This window comes from Alligator mississippiensis, chromosome 10, assembly GCF_030867095.1.
Source record: "Alligator mississippiensis isolate rAllMis1 chromosome 10, rAllMis1, whole genome shotgun sequence".
Lineage (NCBI taxonomy): Eukaryota > Metazoa > Chordata > Crocodylia > Alligatoridae > Alligator > Alligator mississippiensis.
The window spans coordinates 31,848,582-31,868,046 of NC_081833.1; the positions used below are offsets into that span (position 1 = coordinate 31,848,582).

At 45.1% G+C, this 19,465-nt stretch overlaps 1 protein-coding gene across 1 annotated transcript in view; it reads left to right on the forward strand.

Moving 5' to 3' along the window:
* The window catches only part of ATP6V0D1 (ATPase H+ transporting V0 subunit d1), a 76,316-nt gene that overhangs the window by 28,347 nt on the left and 28,504 nt on the right, over positions 1-19,465 (forward strand). The gene's annotated exons all lie outside the window — the stretch shown is intronic.

Genomic DNA, 19,465 nt, shown 5'->3' on the forward strand with positions numbered 1-19,465 from the left:
GCCTTTCTAGAGAGCCATCCTCTGAATTCAGGCCTGATGAAGCATGGGAGTAACTGATCCTTTAAAAAAATTTTATTTGGAAACCACAGCACCTCCAATTTGAACCCAGAACTGGAAGAGCTTCTGGTAAATCAGCGTGTTAATGCTACCTCAGAAAGGTACCTGTTCCTAGTATAGCTCCCTCTGATTAGATGTGGGTTTTTTTATCTCACTTTTGGGGGCTAATTAAACACCTATGAGACACTGTCTCAACTGAGGCTTGTAAACTAACATCAGCATGTAGGAAGTCCTGCTGGGAAGTGACTCAGGCTCAGATGGCAGGGTTCTTGCAGGTAATTTTGTAGGCTTTAAAACCGGAATGGACATGTTATGATCCAACCTAAAAACTTGGCTTGCCTCTTCCTCCTCTTCTCCCCCCCCCCCCCCCCCAGCATTTCACAGATGGTCATGAACTAATTAGCTAAACAACATGGCAAAATGGAGTACTTAATTACTTCTTCACTGTCTCTCCTCTTCTTCCAACCCCATCTTTTTCATGTTCATTTGATTTCTGGACAACATCAAAATCCTTCTCATCCTTCTGGTCCCACAGTCTGGCAGGTTTTCACATCTGGGCTTACTATCTGTCTTTTTTTTTAGATCCTGCTGATCCTTTTGTAATGTTTCTAGGATGTAATCTTTCTATAATCTCTCCTAGCACCTTCCACCCAGCTGCAGTGCTCATTCAAGCTCTGTTACTCCCATGTTCTTTCCTCCAGCCTTGGATGAGTGGGGCATGACCCCATTTTTCATTCAGAATTCCAGTCAGAATTTTTTTCCTAGCTTTGACCTTGTTGCCCATCTTTGCCTTTATTTGCTGGTTCCTCCTCTCTTATGTCAAATATAAGCTACTTAAATTGGCTTTCAAGGCTTTTCACAGTCTGTTCTTCACTTGCATGTGAGGCATTGACTCATGAATCAGTTTGATCTGTTATGCCAACCTCTGTCACCTGCTGGATAAATTTTAAAATAGCTAACTGTCTTCTCCCAAGCTACCCTTTGCATTTGAGGCATGTCTAATATGCATCTGCAATATATCCTTATTACTTATGTTTAAACCAGTGCTGTACTTCCAGCCTTCCCCACCAGTGGACCCCAGCCCTGGCCAGTGGGCACAGTTTCCAGCCAAGGCTGCTGCTGCTGCCCAGGAAGCTCCTGATCTCCTTCTGCCTCCAGCAACGATGACTCCTGTCCCTGCTGTAGCAATGCCTGTCCCCACCCCCCTGCAGAAGGGCTGGGATCAAGGATCAGCCATGTCACAGAGCAGGGTGCAGGGGCGAGGGGCAGAGTCCCCCTCATGCACACACCCAACACCCTCCCACATACACTATACAGTCTTACTATAAAGTAAGACTTTATTTTGAGCTATCATGCAATCGCCTCTATATATACTATGGAACACAAATCAAGACAAAAGTATTTTTTTTTTTTAATATACTAAAAATCAAACATCTACTATAACAATTTAATTTAATGATTTATTTTTCTTCTGGTTGCAAGATGGCAACCCAACCGCCTGTGGGGGGCCCCCCCCCCCCCTTTTGCAGGAAGTACTTCTGAGGCCAGGGGAGGAGCTTTTGGTGACAAAGGTGGGGGGGGGGTTAGGGGCAGGACTTTGGGTCCCAAGATGGTAACCAGGTAGCAGGGTACTTGTCGCGGGGTAGGGCTGCCTTTGTGGCCCTTGACAGATCACCAAAACTTGTTAAATGGCTGTCCAGCCGAAATAATTGTCCACCCCTGCTTTAAACTCTTCCATATTGTCTTTAAAAAAAAATCAAACCATTATTTCATTTGTTTGTTTTCTTTTGTTCTCTCTACTTATAATAAAAAAAACAAACAAACAAAAAACCCAGATGACTGCATGGTAAACTATCCCTGTTCTGTTTCTGTGCAGCCTGAAACAGGATAGTGGGGTGCTGGTCCAGGTGTAAGGCTCCTAGGTGCAGTGTAAGTACATATAATGTTTTGTGCACAGACTCTGCTAACCTGAGCTAGAGAATCACCTTGATTTCTGAAAAGGGCGTTGCTCTTGATTTAAAGAACTCAGACAACAGAAAAATCCCCCTTTCCCTCCATAATTTTAAATGGACTATACCATGACCAATAACTTTCAAGGGTAATCATTTTTTCAGTGTTGAATTAGTGTAGTTCAGATTAAAGTTGTTGGATGCTTCTGTGTCTGATTTAAAGAGCTTTCCCCTACATAAGTACTTGCAAAGGATGATCAAGTTTCATAGATTCATAGATTATTAGGGACTGGAAGGAACCTTGTAAATCATCAGGTCCAGTCCCCTTGCACTAGGCAGGAAAAGAGAACTGGGGTCAAGTGACCCCAGCAAGGTGACCATCCAGTTTCCTTTTGAAGATTACCAGCGTAGGTGACTGCACCACCACTGGAGGGAGTTTATTCCACAGTCTGAACACCCTGACTGTGAAGGAGTTTTTCCTGGAATTGAGCCTAAAGCAGTCTTCCAGGAGTTTGTATCCATTGCTCCTGGTCTTCCCCAGGGGTGCCCTGGTGAACAGCTGTTCACCAAGTTCTTAATGTACTCCCCTGATGTAGCGGTAAGCTGCTACCAAGTCCCCTCACAGCTTTCTCTTCTGTAGGCTGAAGAGGCCCAAGTCCCTCAGCCTCTCCTCTAATGGCTTGTCTTGCAAGTCCCCAATCATACGAGTGGCTGTTCTCTGGACCCTCTCAAGTTTTTCCACATCCTTGTTGAAGTGTGACTAAACCTTGTCCTTGTTGAAGTTGCTGCTAAACCTTTTGGGGTGCACTCAGGTGAAGTTGCCTGGTCTTTTGCTGTGAAGCAGGTTTTCTTTGAATTATTCTTGTGGCTTGACTGCTTCCTCTCCAGTATTCCTGATTTTTCCAAAAGGAGATTAGGATAGTTTCCATTGCTAGATAGTGCTGAACACAGACACAATACCACCTCTCTGCTCCTTGAACTTCTTCTCTTTAGTATACCTGAGGGTAACATCAATTGCCTTTTGCAGTACTGTATGAGCAGCTCAGGGTTGGTGATAGAAACCAGCTAAACATAAATTGGTCTGAGGTGCTGCTTTCAAGGATATGAGCCCCAGCCTGTAAATGTGACATTTACAGCATTTAACTGTCATCTACACAGTTGAGTACCCTGCAGTGCCTGATCATATAATGACGGTCATTATTTATTGTCCCATCATCCTGTCATATGCAGACTATCAGTAGTACCCTTTTTCTGAATATATGATCAAAGCCATTACTCTTTCTTAAGTAGAGAATTTTAAGACACTCCACTTGAAAGGCCTTTTCTTACCCTGTTGGATGATTCTCATCAATAATCTCTTTTGCAGTGTATCAGTCTCTGTCATTTAGTCTCTGTCCCTTCAGTATGTGATACACTTCTCCTATTTTTAGTTGACAATCTCTTGTGCTAAATAAGGGTGAAGTTTGTTACCACATTTGAACCTAACTTGATTTCCTTAAATGCTTTATACATTCATAAAGACCTAATTTCCATGTAATTCTACAATTGCTCCTGTACTGTGTTATTCTGATTATAACTTTGCTGTTCTTTTTCATTATCTAAAAGAACCATAATGATTGAGACAAGGTTGATGTATAATTGGGCTTCCTGCAGTCTTGATTTTAGTACTCTGAACATTTTTGTAAAAAAAACAATACATCAGGAATTTTCAGTGAAGCTTTTTTGGTGGGGGTTGGATTTTAACACTTTGGGTACTTCCCTTAGTCATTTGATGCATCTATGAAATTTTTGTAAAGCCATAGTAGTTTAAGGTCTTTATCTGTAATCATTGATTTATATTCTGGGAAAAATATGGGTGTTTTTTTTTTTTTCCTACAACTGAACTTGAAAATGTGAGGTTGACCTTTCAGGGTCTGGGTTTTGTTTTGTTTTATTTTGTTTTGTTTTTATAGTCTGAACAAGGTAGTATTTCTGCTTGTTGTTGTTTTCTGGGCTAGGTATCAGGCCAACAAATATGCAGCTTATCCATTTTTCCCTGTTTAAGCATGGGTACAGTGTTGATTTTCCTTTGGTGCTGTGGCAGTAGTCCCGGTTCATGAAAAATTATTTTAAAAACAATGTTCTGTAGACCTCTTTAGTAAATTTGTGAAAACATGTATGCAAAGTTTTCTGCATTTAATGATTTTTTTAAAAATGTCTTTCTATGAAATGCTAAATAATAGCCTGCCTTATTAGAGGAGAATTAAGTTTATCCAGCTTCTTTCTGAATATAGGTCATGATTAGCAAAACTTCTTTTACTTTTTCATTAATATTTAGAAATTTCTGTCTCACAATGATGGACCCACACCAGTATTTTGAATCTTTTGTCAGGAGGTTGTGCATATTAAAGGAAACAGAATACTGATCTTTATCTTACAGGCAAGGCATTTTTCACTGATACTTTTCTTTAGTTTTGTCCATTTCTTAATTCACGATTTTTTTTGCTACCATCTCCCTTTCCATGCTTCCCCTTATGTATCGATTCCTCCTCCCCCCCCAAAATTTTCATACTATTTTCATGTTCTCTTCTGTATGGATTTTTAGTGGAAGGAACACACTCTGCGATTTCAAGAAAATGTATATTTCTGTGGGTACTCGACCACCTGTGTGACAGTGATCGTTGCTTGATGGAATTTACTATCCAGCGCAGGATGATGAAAGCAAGCAGCAAGGCAAAGGTCCTTGACTTCAGGAGGGCCAACTTCTGTAAGCTAAGAAGGCTAGTAGGAGAGGTTTTGGGGTCCCGGAGCTTCAATGAGATGGGAGTCCAAGGCGGGTGGTTGTTCCTCAAGGAGACGATCCTCCGTGCTCAAAGGGAGTCAGTCCCAGTGTGCACCAAGGGGGGCAGGAGTGCTAAGAAGTCCCCACGGCTCAACAAAGGCATCTGGGGATGCCTGAGGGCAAAACGAGACGTACAAACAGTGGAAGCAAGGGGCTATCACCAAGGAGGATTACACCTCCATTGCTCAGGACTGCAGGGAGGCTGTTAGGAAGGCCGATGCGGAGATGGACCTAGGGCTAGCGACCAGAATTAAAGATAATAAAAAGTCCTTTTTCAAATACATAGGAAGTAAGAAGCTGGCACCAGGTAACGTCGGGCCCCTATAGGATAGGCTTGGCAATCTGGTGATTGCGACAAATAAAAAAGGTGACCTCTTTAACAAATTCTTTGCCTCCATATTCCTGAACAGGTACCAGGGCATCTCCCCCACTAGGATTATGGATCGACCCAGGGGAGGCACTGCCATGCCTAGGGTCAGGGAAGACCTAGTTAGGGAACATTTGGAGGGACTGGACGTGTTTAAATCAGTAGGTCCAGATGCTCTCCACCCGAGGGTACTGAGGGAATTGGCAGGGGTCATAGCGGGGCCCCTGGCATGGCTGTATGAGTGCTTGTGGGGCTCTTGCCAGGTCCCAGAGGACTGGAAAAGGGCCAGTGTGGTCCCCATTTACAAGAAGGGGAGTAAAGAGGACCTCAACAATTATAGGCCAGTCCGTCTTACCTCGGTCCTTGGGAAGACCTTTGAGAAAATTATCAAGGAGCTAATCTCCAAGGGCCCAGCAGGGGAGGTAATGCTCAGGGGCAACCAACATGGGTTCATTGAGGGCAGGTCCTGCCTGACTAACCTAGTTTCTTTTTATGATCAGGTCACAAAGTCCCTGGATGAGGGTGCTGAGGTGGATGTTGTCTTCCTGGACTTTCAGAAGGCCTTTGACAAGGTTTTCTACCACATTCTCTTAAAAAAAAAACAAAAAAAAAAAACAAAAAAAAAACCCCAAAACTTGGTTACTGTGGCATTGATGCCTACACAGTCAAATGGGTGACAAATTGGCTAGATGGTCGCACGCAGAGAGTGGTAGTGGACAGGTTGTTTTTGACCTGGAGGGATGTGGGCAGTGGAGTTCCCCAGGGCTCGGTCCTGGGGCCTCTACTGTTCAAGATCTTTATCAGTGATCTGGACATGGTGGTGGAATGCACACTGCCCAAATTCGCTGACGACACCAAGTTGTGGGGCGAGGTGGGCACACTGGAGGGGAGGGACAGAATCTAGCTAGATCTAGACAGGTTACAGAGGTGGGCAGATGAGAATAGGATGTAATTCAATGCAGACAAGTGCATGGTGCAGCATCTAGGGAGAAGGAACCAGAAACATACCTATAGGCTTGGGAATACCCTTCTTGTCAACACGGCAAAAAGGGATCTTGGAGTCATTGTTGACTCCTGGATGAACATGAGCCACCAATGCGAGGAAGCGGTTAGTAAGGCAAACTGCACCTTGTTATGCATCTACAGATGCATCATAAGCAGGTCCAGGGAAGTGATCCTTCCCCTCTATGCGGCACTGGTCAGGCCACTGTTGGAGTACTGCATCCAGTTCTGGGCACCGCACTTCAAGAGGGATGTGGCTAGCATTGAGAGGGTCCAGGGGCAGCAGGGCAGGCCCTATGAAGAAGAGAGGCTAAAGGGCCTCAACCTATTCATCCTCCATAAGAGAAGGCTGAGAGGGGATTTGGTGGCCATTTACAAACTCACCAGGGGGGACCAGCAGGAATTGGGGGAGGCTCTGTTTCCCCCGGGCACCACCCAGAGTTACTAGGAATAACGGCCACAAATTGTTAGAGAGAAGGTTCAGGCTGGACACCAGGAGACATTACTTTTCCAGAGCCTGGCAGCCCTAACTTTATGGCCTCCCAAGGGAGGTGGCACTCTCTCCTACCTTGGGGGTCTTCAAGAGGAGGCTGGACAGATATTTGGCTGGGGTGTTACGATCCTGGCACCCGTTCCCTGCCTGGGGCAGGGGGTTGGACCTGATGATCTGTTTAGGTCCCTTCTGACCCTAAGTACTATGATACTATATATTTTGTCTTATTGTCAGCTTGTGCCTTTTCACAAAAGTTTTCCCCCCCCACCCCCCCTTTTTTTTTTTCTTCTTCCCCTTCTGTTTCCATTTTTCCCTAATTTTATTATTTTTCCTTCTGCCTGTTCTAAAGTTGCAACTAGTGCCAAGTTTCAACTACTGTGCCAAGTAGTTGACACTTCGGTTAGTTAGGGTCATGTTCCAAAATAGGCTTAGAATGATTATTGAATTTGATCTCATTCTTTAGTGTATGGCCTTTTGATCTGACCCTTCACACACAACTTTTATGCCCTTTGAATTGCCTGTGTGGTCTTTTCCTTTTTAAGAACTTATAAAAGCAGGTTTCTCTCTTTCTCCTTCCCTCTTCTCCTTTTTTTCATTAGGCTGTCAGAAATACATACTTGGCAGCCTAACTTTTCATTGTTCACTGTCTTTCTTTTAAAGGTTGGTCTAGATGTAGATTAACAGAGCTGGGCTTTAAGTGCATGTTTTTTGTAATGGATACATTTTTTTGAAAGGGTTGAGGATAACTGGCTGATCTTGGTTGGGTAACTAACTGTTTGCTTACTGTGCATCCAAAGCTAGTTGAAGGGGAAGCCCTGGGAAACCACTTTGTTTAGCAGTTATATCCATCATCTTTAGCATACAGCAGAGACTGGTTCTTGAGCAGCTGCTGAAGGACAGTCCTCTCCATTAAGAGGGAGGACACAGAAATTAATCTCACTTAAGCAGCTAAATTTTAGGAAATGAATGTGCCAGCTTGATACCATAGCTGTTAGGACTGCTATGTGCCATGGTCCAGGCACAGATCCACCAGAGAGAGAACATTCAGGCAGTCCACCAAAATAATGGTGCATAGTCACTGTTGTTCTCGTTATACCCTTTACTGTTCTCATAGCTACCATATGCTAGACTTCTTATGCAACCTTGTGTATGTTCAAGTGGAGATGCCAGCCTTTCGGCTGTGCCTCTGGGTACGTAGGTAATACTGTGACGGGCCTGTGTCATATAGCTTCTCATCTAGTAGTGGGGTACAGGATCTGTGTGTACAGAATCTCCCAACAAGCTAAGGCAGGGATCCAAAGGTGGGCATACAATATGAAGAACAGATGGTGGGAAGACGAAACTAAGGAGATGCAACATCTAGCTGACACCCACAATTTGCATGGCTTCTTCAGTGCCACCAAAGCCATCTACAGTCCAACCACTCAAGGACCAACCCCCTTGAGACCTAAGGATGGAGGAGACCTTAGGAAAGGGGAGCCATCAATGCCCATTGTAAAGAGCATTTTGAAGACCTTCTCAATCAATACTCTTTTGTTGATCAGAGTATCGTTAACTCCATCCCGCAGCACCCAGTCAGAAATGATCTTGGAATCCCTCCCAGCCTTGATGAGGTCAGGAAAGCCATCAAGCATATGAAGATCAACAAGGCATCTGGAGCAGATGGAATCAATGCAGAAATCTTAAAAGAGGGAGGAGAGTAGCTCTCATCACAGCTTCATGCCCTCATTTCAAGTATCTGGAATGATGAGGAAATCCCAGATGACCTCAGGGTTGTCATGATTGTGATAGTCTTCAAGAAAGGAGACAAGTCTGACTGTGGAAGCTATAGAGGGATCACCTTTCTGTCCACCACAGGAAAAATCATTGTGAGATCCCTTCTGAATAGTTTCCTTCCATTTGCCGAAGAGCTCCTCCTGGAATCTGTGTGCATTTAGGGCATCAAGAGGCATAATTGACATGATCTTTGCAGCTCACCAGTTGCAGGAGAAAAGTTGGGAACAACATAAGCCTCTCCACATGGCCTTCTTTGGCCTCACAAAAGCTTTAGACTGTCAGCTGAGAAGTGTTGTGAAGGATCCTTCTGAAGTACAGATGGCCACCAAAATTTGTCATCATTTTCTGCCTGCTCTGTGACAGTATGTGAGCAGTGGTTCTCAGTAATGGATCTGTCGCAGATCCCTTCAAGCTTAAAATGGGAGTTAAGCAAGGCTGTGTTGTTGCTTCAACACTCTTCTTCAATATTCTTTGCTGCAATGTTGCATCTGACTGCCAACAAGCTTCCAGCCGGAGTAGAGCTCAATTACCAAATGATAATAAGCTGTTTAACCTCAGCTGACTCTGAGGCAAAACCAAGGCCACCCTGACTACAGTCATTGAGCTTCGGTACGTTGATGATGCTGTAGTGTGTGCATGCTCATTTGGAAGCAGATCTTCAGGCAATTGCCAGTGTCTTTACTGAGGCATACAAGAAAATGGGACTGGTGCTTAACATTTGGAAGAATTAAGGTCCTCCACCAACAAGCTCCTAATGAATATTCCCCAGCTTCAGTAATCCAGATCTGCGGTAAGACTCTGGAGAACATTGAGTATTTCCCATACCTTGGAAGCCATCTCTCGCAGAAGGCTGACATCCAGCATCACCCCAAATGTGTAAGTGCAGCCTTTGGACACCTGAAGAGACGGGCATTCAACAATTGTGACATCAGATCAGAAACCAGGCTCATGGTTTATCAAGCAGTCGTGATCCCCACCTTGCTGTATGTAGCTGATGTCCAGCTCCAGACTCCCGAAGCAAGTTTTATTCTCTCAGCTCAGTTAAGGCTTACACTTAAGAGGAACACGGAGAAAGTGCTTCAGGGTTGTCCTCAAAGCCAGCTTTAAAAAAAATGCAACATTGATGTCAACTTGTGGGAGACTGTTGCCCAGGACTGCCCTAAATGGAGGAAGTCTCCTGCAGGGATCTCAGTACTTTAAAACAGCACAACCAACAACAGGAGATGGAAAAGTGTGAGCGGCAGAAATAGTGCCACAGACCAAATCAAGAATTCAGCACAGTCCACCCCACATGGAAACACATACCTGAGCTGCAGCCGAGTCTTTTGATCCCAGATAGGCCTCATCAGCCATCTTTGGACCCACAGGATAAGACAGTCATGGAAGATCGTTATCCTCGAATGTGAGGGATTGCTGAACAAAAAGACAGGATCTGTGTATGCAGGGTCTCCCTGGGTAGGGGCAGCAACAACCTGCTTCTCTACAATGACTAGAGATAGACCTAGTAATGACTTCCTCAGCAGCACTGGGGCAATTTTCTGAACTTGGAACCTGGGGCAGTCCCAATTGAGCTTGATCGTTCCGGACTTGTTATGGCCAAAGTCTATGCTGCTTGTTCCTCTTTCTCTGCCCTTGGTATTTATGGTTTGCTGGAAAAAGGCTGCACTAAAACGAATACCTTGAAAATAGAAATGCTTTTTATAGCTGGCTTCAAAATGATGAGTATTGGGTTTACCTCTCGTAAAAGCAGCTATTCTGCTTTTTTTTTTTCCCTCCTCACTGGTTTCACCATTTGTTTCCTCCCTGTGCCCTCACCCTGGTCTTTGGGGTTGTTAGGAAGTGACTGGAGGTGTTGTCTGGGCAGTAATCCTAGCCTCTGCCAACTAAGGAGCATGGGGTTCAGTTTTGGTATGTGAAACTGGCTCCCATGGGCTTTTCTTTTCTGTTCCTTTTAGCCTGTCCTCATCAGTCACCACAGCATGTGTGCTTTCCTGTCAGGCCTTGAATGACAGAACTAACATCTCACCCATGCAATTTCACCCTCATTCCAGCATCTTTTAGCTCCTGGGGGAGTTTGTTCCAGTTTGTGACCAGTCACTGAGAAAGCTCTGCCTCTGCATCCAGAATTGTATACATTTCTGTATGAGTTAGGAGCTTTCTTGTGCTTTTCCTGAGAAATTAGGTTTGTCAACCAGAATTATCATTTCAGAGCTTTGTTCTCCACAGGATACTTTTTGCATGCCTTGTGTGCTGGATGGAAGCATTAGGGCAGTGAGAAGCTTCTTACACACCAGTACATTAATACTTTGTACTGGAGAAGACTTCTTAGATGAAAACTAATAAGATGCTCTGTTGGTACCAGTGACCCTCTGTAACCCCAGTTTCAGGGACCAGATTTTGTACACTTTACATTAGCCACTTGGTAAACACTTCCATGACCCTATCACTCAGCACATGGCTCTTTTTTGGGGCCGGACCCGTTGGGCCTCAATCTCTAAAGAGCTGCTAGCATATCTTTTTTCTATCACATTAGTCTTTGTAAATAGGCCTGGGTGAAGGAATAGAAGTAGGGATAAACCAAAGCCCTTTTTTAATGGTCGTGATTTCAGAAAGGTCCTTGAAGATTTATAGATTGTTTTTACTGAGAACAACAATGGAAAGGATAGAAGGACAGTGGAGTTTTAGGAGGATGCTTGAAACTGGAAGAGAAATTGGAGCACGAGTTTCAAGTGAGCTGGGAGAAAAGAAGCAGACGTACAAAAGTGCAAAGTACAGCTGATCATTAGGTGGCGCCCAAGTCTTGTATGTGCTTTTAAATAGCTTTCCAACAGGAGTGAAGGCAGGAAAATTAGGTGGAGTGCAGATATGAGCTGGGGAGCTACTGGAAGCGGGATATGGGGGAAACTCATCTTCTGGTGAGCTGTAAGGGAGGATGAGAGGCTGAAATGTAGTGTTTACAGCAGAGGGGAAGAATTGACTTAAGTAATTTTTAAAATCATGTTATCAAAATGACATCATGCAATCGTAATTCGAGACATAGATTTAAACTCCTGCAGTCCCTCACTGTCACTTCCCCTCTTGGTCTCTTCCAAAAATGGATTTCTTCTTCCCCATGTTTTGCTTTTTCCTCTCTACATTTATGAGAGCAACAATTCTTCTTTTTAGCGGGAATTTTATTACAGAGAGAGATCAAATCTTTCTCTTTGAGCAGTGGTGGTACTTTTTAGTTTTTTGTGGATAATACAATAGTAGAATAGTTCGGTCTCTCTTCGGTTCTCAGGCAGCATCTCTTCCTGATTCTTTTCTGCTTCTTGTAACAACTTTCACACTGATGAGCACAAGTTGGCTGTCAATCCCAGCTCCCACACACACACCCGACTGTTCAGCTAAGACTGTTTATAGAGATGTGCTGTAAGGGCAGCAGTGGCAGGTATTAAGTGTACTTGAAGTGGCAAAACCACTTCCTGAATTCAACAAATATATATTGATTTATGGAATGGAAAGTTATTTAGGCTGTTCTTAATGTTCTTCTGCCTTGTCTTTCTGTAAAGGCTTTGTTCTTTGTATTACCGTGACAGAACACTGCGTCCTGTTTCTTCTCTTTTCAGTGTTCCTTTATACACTTGGGATAGATTCTTTTTGTTGTTCATTCAGGATAGTTCCCAGCTAATCTTTTCTAACCTGCTCATTCTTTGGGCTAAAGCCTTTCTGGAAATTGTGTTAAATTTACAGCATTGCTCGTAGCATGGAAGGGTCATTTCATATAATTGAGTGTTTTGGGTGAGCATGGACCTTTGTTCACTTCGTCACAGTAGAAGTGCTGGGTGCCTAGAAAGGCTTATCTGGCAGAAGATGTGATAGAGGGGCCCAAAGTAGTAAATGTTATAAAGCAGGGAGCCTCAGAACTTCTCTTCTCATGCTATATGAGCAGTGACATTTTAATGAAACGAGAGGCAGAAGAAAAAAAGTAACAAGAAACAATTTGCTTGTGCAATTCATGAATACAAGATATTATTGATGCCAAACTTGTCCACATGGAAAAAAAAATTGAGTATAGTAATAAATCTATAGTTACATTACGCAGGACTCAAAAACATTACATTATGCAGGACGAAGGGGTGAAAAGCACCTTGTTCAAATTTGCAGATGTCACTAAGATGTGGGGAGAGGTGGGCATGCTAGAAGAGAGGGACAGGCTGCAATTGGATCTGGACAGATTACAGGGGTGGGCAGATGAGAATAGGATGGGATTCAATACTGACAAGTACAGAGTACTGCACCTGGGGAGAAAGCACCAGCAGCATACCTACAGGCTGGGGAATTCCCTTCTCATCAGCACAGAGGCAGAAAAGGATCTTGGAGTCATTATTGATTCCAAGATGAACATGGGCCGCTGTGGCAGGGCACTGTTTGTGCCTGCCACTTTAAGGACCAGAAGACGGCAGCCGGCAGGTGCCTGATGTGGGCAACCATTATGGATTCAGGGCTGCCCATATAAACGGGGCATTTTGCTGCTGGGAGGTCAGGCAACAACATCTCCTGGCTGTAGGGCTGCTGGTATCATGTGGAGGTCAGGGAGGAGCTGTTAGGGGATGGTCAGGAAGCTCCTGGTCCTGGGCATGACCTAAAACTGCACCCTGCCAAGAGTGGGTGGCCTGGTGGGGCTCTGTGGCGCGGGAGCCCCCAGGAAATGCCAGACCACTTACCACCCCAGTGAAAGGCAGGTTGGGGTGCCTTAACCCCTAGCCCCCACAACTGGGTGGGTTACCCCCTTTGTAGGGTCTGGAAGGTGGACCCCAAAGAGAGCGTGAGGCCATAGACTCAAGAACCTATCTGAACTTCCCCTGATGGGTCAGTGCTGGGGCCAGGACCAGAAGGGTCGAAGGGCCGGGGGCTCACCGCGAGGGACGCCCAAGAGCTGCGCCCCTGGGGTTCCGACTGGTCTGGAGGTGGGCCAGGGCTAGTGAGCCGAAGGTCCCGAGGGGACCACACCCATAAGGGGGAGCAGGTCAGGGAGCCATGCAGCCTGGAATGAAGACGAAGTAGGCCACCTGAGAGGAGGGATTCAGGTGGGGTTCAAACAATAAGATTCTGGGGCCCAGAGTGGGGCCGGTGACTAAGAACAGAGGATGCCATCTGCGAGGCATGGGCTGTGGTGTAGGAGAGGAACGGAGCCACAGATAGCACCCCCTGGCATCGGGGCAAGAAATGGGCAGCCTCCTGCTTAATTTACATCAATTAATTAATTACCAACAAGGCATGGCGGGTGAGAAGGCAGGGGGTTAGCCCAGAAACAGGTGGGTGGGCCACAAGGAAATTGGCCCCGAGAAAGGCCCCCTGTTATAGCTGCCAATATGAGGACGCGGTCAGGAAGGCTAACCGCACCTTGTCATGCATCCACAGATGCATCACGAGCAGGTCCAAGGAGGTGATCCTCCCCCTCTGTGTGACACTGGTCAGGCCGCAGTTGGCGTACCGCATCCAGTTCTGGGCGCCGCACTTCAGGAGGGATGTGGACAGCATTGAGAGGGTCCAGAGGAGGGCCACTCGCATGGTCAGGGGGCAGCAGGGCAGGCCCTATGAGGAGAGGCTACGGGACCTGAACCTGTTCAGCCTCCACAAGAGAAGGCTGAGAGGAGATCTGGTGGCCATCTATAAACTTACCAGGGGGGACCAGCAGGGAATGGGAGAGTCCCTGTTCCCCCAAGCACTACCCGGAGTAACTAGGAATAATGGCCACAAGTTGACTGAGAGTAGGTTCAGGCTAGACATCAGGAAGCACTACTTCGCAGTCAGGGTGGCTAGGATCTGGAACCAACTTCCAAGGGAAGTGGCGCTTGCTCCTACCCTGGGGGTCTTCAGAAGGAGGCTAGACAGTCACCTAGCTGGGGTCATTTGACCCGAGCATTCTTTCTTCCCATGGCAGGGGGTGGGATTCGATGATCTGCTCGGGTCCCTTCCGACTCTACCTACTATGAAACTATGGAAAAAAATATTGGAAGCTAAGCATCTGCAGGGGTAGGCTGGAACTCCCTCTTAGTGGTTTGTGACAAACTGTCCACTAGTGAGTGAGTTTTTACTGCTTGCTATCAGCCACTATTAGGTGGTACTGTCTCTAGCTTCTCTTGCACTTCCTTTACTTTCCACTTCCATAGTACAAGATTGTGTTATTGAACCTTGGTCAGGATGGAGTCTCCTCAGTGCCACCCTATCCCATCACCTTGTCTCCGATTTGTCTCTTGCTGCTCTGTTAAAGACCTGTCCCATGCGTGTGAGATCAAAACCAGAGTTTCAAGAGACGCTTGAGAGAGCAGTCACAGACCACCACCTACTGCTCTAATCCAATTAGGGAGCAGTCATTTCTGCTGTGGCACTGAAGCTGGGAATTACCCCATGTGCCTCTATGATTTTTTCCTTCCCCAAAGGGCCCTTTATTGGCTGGTGTTTCCCTCCAGTGTTTCTTTCCCAAATCTGCTGCTGCCTGCAGTGGACACGCTGGATTTCTGGTCTTCCCTTTGCCTTTGAGTTTAAAATGTAATTTGAGTGACCCAGTCTAGCCATTGCTTGTTGGATTAAGAAATGGTTTATTTGCTTTGTAGCAGGAAGACCAGCATAATCTATAAGGAAACAACATGCTTACATTCAGTAAAAGGAAAGTAAGCTGTCAGTGATGTAAAAAACTTAAAATGTTGATGAGGCTGATTTGCACAAATATAATAATATTTGGGAAATTTTCTTAGTGGCACCATAGTTAAAGCTGGACTCGGATGTTTTGACTGAATCCTTGTTCAGGGAATAAGACCAGCGTTACTCCAGGAGCTCTGCAGACCTTACCGTAAAAGTTTTTATAAGCAACTTTTGGCAAAAGCAAAGACTTGTTTAACTGGCTAGGAGGGGTGTTCAGAACTCCGGTCAGATGAGCCAAGTTCCTGGAAGGAGGATGTAACAACATTGTCAAAACCACATGGCGTGTAGTAGTCTGCAATGGTCATGGGATCTCTGAAGTTTTTCTGAGTGCCATTCTGGAGCTTGGCCACCCTCAGGACTGTCCAAAGTAAATGCTGTTTTCATGGATGCAAGGGACAGGCTTCTGCATGATGTACTGGAAACTAACGAATAGCCAGGCTCAGAGCTTTCTCTCAAACAGGCCTTTGCCAGCAGGCACTTCTATAGATACTGCAGCACCGTTACCCTTTTAGAATGGGCTTTGTTGGAGGTCTGTAAGGGAGTGAGGAGGATCTTTCTGCTTGGAAGGAAAAGGTATGGCACAGCTCATGTTACAGAAAGAGATGCACGCTCCTTTAGTTGTGTGAGAAGTCTGTTAAGAGCTGGAATAGACCAAGGGTTTCTGTCCTCTAATCAGCACAGCTCACTGCTCCTTACTTGGAATTATAACATGCAAGACACTTTCTTATTTTGGTGTCTTCCCTACCCCCATACACTGTACAGTAAGACATAATTATATTCAGTAAAGAAAAATCTTATCTCTGGGAAATGCACGATTAAACTACATGAATTAAGACACAAGCTTGCCTTACTAATGAAACACTTGTAAGCCTGTGAATAGGCTCCATCCAACATATTGACTTCAAGTCAGCCTCCCTGGATTGGGTCCTCCCATGTCCAGATCTGTGTCTTGATACAGGATGGTACAGAGTAGAGTTTGAATGCTGTGAGACCTGCCTTCGTACATATGGAGCTGTCTGTGGCTTTTGGATACCTTCCTTCCAGTCTTTTAAAGCCGTATTACACAAATGACTTTTCAGGGTTTATGGCAGCATTTCAAGCACCAGAAACTCCTAAAACTTAATTCACGTGAGTGCTTGTAAAGGAGCACAAATGTGCCAAGTCGTAGTACAAGTCCAGAACAGTGACTACACCTACACTTGCTCTGCCTGAACCTTTTAGAGACCACACCAGTTTGGTGTTAACAAGACCAGTGGTATAGGTAGGTAGCAATATTTGTTTCTTGAAACAGTACTGGGACCTCCTGTCAGACTGTGAGTTCTCACAGTGAATTGACTGAAGCTTTTTTGGTGTTAAATTGTTGCTTTTATATTTGCCTCTCTTTTAGTACTTCTGATTTTGTTTTCTGTCATTCCGCCATCTAGAACTTGCGCACAGCCACTTCTTTCATAAGATCAAAACTGCAGCATTGCCATCTACCTTTTATTTACTTTTAAGAGAGAGCCTTTGTGATATGCTATGCAATAAATTGTGGCTGTATCCATTTTGGAATGCTAGTTCCAACAGTAGCACTGAGAACTGTGGAGTAAGTATCCAAAATGTATGAAGATCCACTACATTTTCTGTACACTGAGGGGTTTTGGTTTAGTAAGGTTAATACAAAGAACATTGAGTGTGTTGTCATAGCACACTTGGTTATCTGGACTTCTACAGCAGAGTCAACTGTTATAGTTAATCTTTCAAGCCCCTTGCTGGGAAATGGACTCTAAGCCTATGCCACTTGGTCTTACTAATACAAAAAATGGTTCAGTGTATCTAATTATTGGTTGAGCCTTTGCATTGTGATACCTACCCTGCAGCTGTAGGCTTGATGTTTCTGGGGCAAATGGCTTTTTCTTGGTGTGTGGTTTTTCTTTTTTTACTGGTATGGATTTGGGCAGGAGTGCAATGAGATGAGAAGGTGTTGGTACTTTGGTAAATAAGGACCACAAAATAAACTGCATGCCCCTGAGATGCCCCTGGGATTCATGTGCATCTGGATTGTCCCAACTTTTTAGCTGGGCAGAAAAATAGTGTTATGGGCTGTAGAGCCGAAGAAGGGCACAATATAGTCTTGTCTGACATGACATTACATGTGGTAGAGAATTTCACCTGTCAGTTTGTCCATTGAGCCTTATCTCTTGTGCTTAATCTAGGACCTGAAGAGGTGCGGGACATTTTCCATGTTCCCATTCTTAAGTACTGAATGGACATTCACTCAGATTGTGGAGAGTGTTCCAGTATGCTCCCCTTCTCCTTTCCAGATTGCTGTGATCAGCGATAAAGCATTTCAGTACTGACCCTTGAATTCCCAATGCATTCAGGAGATCACCCCATGCTGAGCCAGATGATGCCTTGCCCCAAGCTCTTTCTGTTGCTTACTCTTGGTTCACTTTTAAGGCTACATTTCCTTATGAAACCTTAGCCTTTTAGCCACAAGGAGAGGCTTGAGACAGGTCAGTTTACTAAGCCAGTGCATAGAACTCGAGCTACATTCTGAGTCCTGTGCTATAGAAGGTTGGATTACTTATAAGCAGAAAGAAGATACCCCAAATCAGAATCAAGACATGGATGCAGCCCATTAGGGGTGTGCAAAGTGGGCCATATTTGATTTGGAGTCAACCTGATTTGGGGGACAGTGATTTGATTTGCTGATTCGAATCACTGTCCTGATGCAATTCGGCTGAATCTGAATCTGGAGATTTGATTGCGACTTGGATACCATCAACAATTCAGCTGTAGACACAGCTTTATATGTTGTTGTTTTTTTTTTCTACATACCTCAAGGTACCAGGCGTGGCTCGTGAATGCTGAAATGGTGGGGCAGATGGAGGGTCCCACAGAAGTGTGGGGGGGTCCCCCCGTGTGCTTGGTGGCAGACCCAGAAGCGGACCAGAAGTCATTCTGGTCCACTTCTGGGTCTGCTGCCGTGCATGCTGGGGGAGAAGTGGGGGCAGGCTGTGCCTTCCCGGCTCAGCGATCAGCTGCGGAGGGGACACCCTGGGTGCCCCCCCAGACCCAGGAGGCACCAGTTGCCAAGCTGGGGGGCAGGGCAGAGGAGTCCCCCGTGCACTCCACAGTGGACATGGAAGCGGACTGGAAGTGCTTCTGGCCTGCTTCCGGGTCCACCGTTGAGCGTGCTAGGGAGCCCCTCCCCCCGTGCTCCCATGGGTCGCTCCATCTGCCCCACCGTCTCGACGTTCACGAGTCCCCTGGTATCTTGAGGTACGTAGAAAAAAACATATGAAGCTCTGTCTATCTCCAAATAATCAAATCTCTCTGAATTGAATTGGAGGCTTCCAATTCAGTTTGGAAAGATGAACGGGTCTCCTGATTTTTGACTGAGAAATTGGGCTGCTGAATCGGGCCAAATCTCCTCCAAATCAAGTTAGCAACCAAAGCTTCACACAGCCTTATAGCCCATGTCCTTCTGTAAAACTTATCGAATAGCTGTTGAACAAATGTCAGTTCTTTTTAAATTGCTCTGGAATATTTGTTTCTCTTGTTTTTCAGTCAGGTGCTTCAATTACCTTACCTGCAGAGCTGATGCACTGTAAGCCACATAAAGTTCTAACATTTTTTTTTTTTTTTTTTAATAGCAGCATATCTTGGTTTTGTAGCCTTCTCTAGGGCATATCCAGAGTTAGAACATCTGTGTCCTCACCAAGAAGCTGGGAATCTCCCATGTAGGATAATCTGTAGTTATGCAAGACCAAAAGACTGGACCTTTTAAAGTAATTTTTATGTCTAAAAGACTTGTGTGTGTGTGCATGCGTGCGTGTGTGCACACACTTATAAAATTAAGCGAAGTCTGGAAGGGAATCACTCATTTTGGGGGAAAACATAAGTTTAGGTGGCAATATTTACTGACCCTCTAAATGTTTTGGAATGGTACGGTTATGTAAACTGTGGTAGTAAAGCAGTCAGGGTATTTTTTCCCTCTTTCTCTCATGTCCTGATTACAGACCCATCCTTCTGTTGCCACAAATGGAAAAACCAGTCTGTTCTTGTACTCAGCATTAACCAGATTGTGGAAAAATGGCTGTCCTTGTGATCCCTCCGTGGAGTAGCTATTCCAGTACAGTTTGGCAAGGCTTTCAGAGGATTCCTGAGAAACATAGGTCAATGTAATGTTTTGTCATTAGTCATGTTGTGCAATAGTACTTGTTGAGGTCAGGGTGGTCTTGGTTTTGGCTTGGAGTCAGTTGAGATTAAACAGCTTGCCATCAGTAGTTTAGTTCCACTCTGACTGGAATCTTGTTGGCTGTCAGATG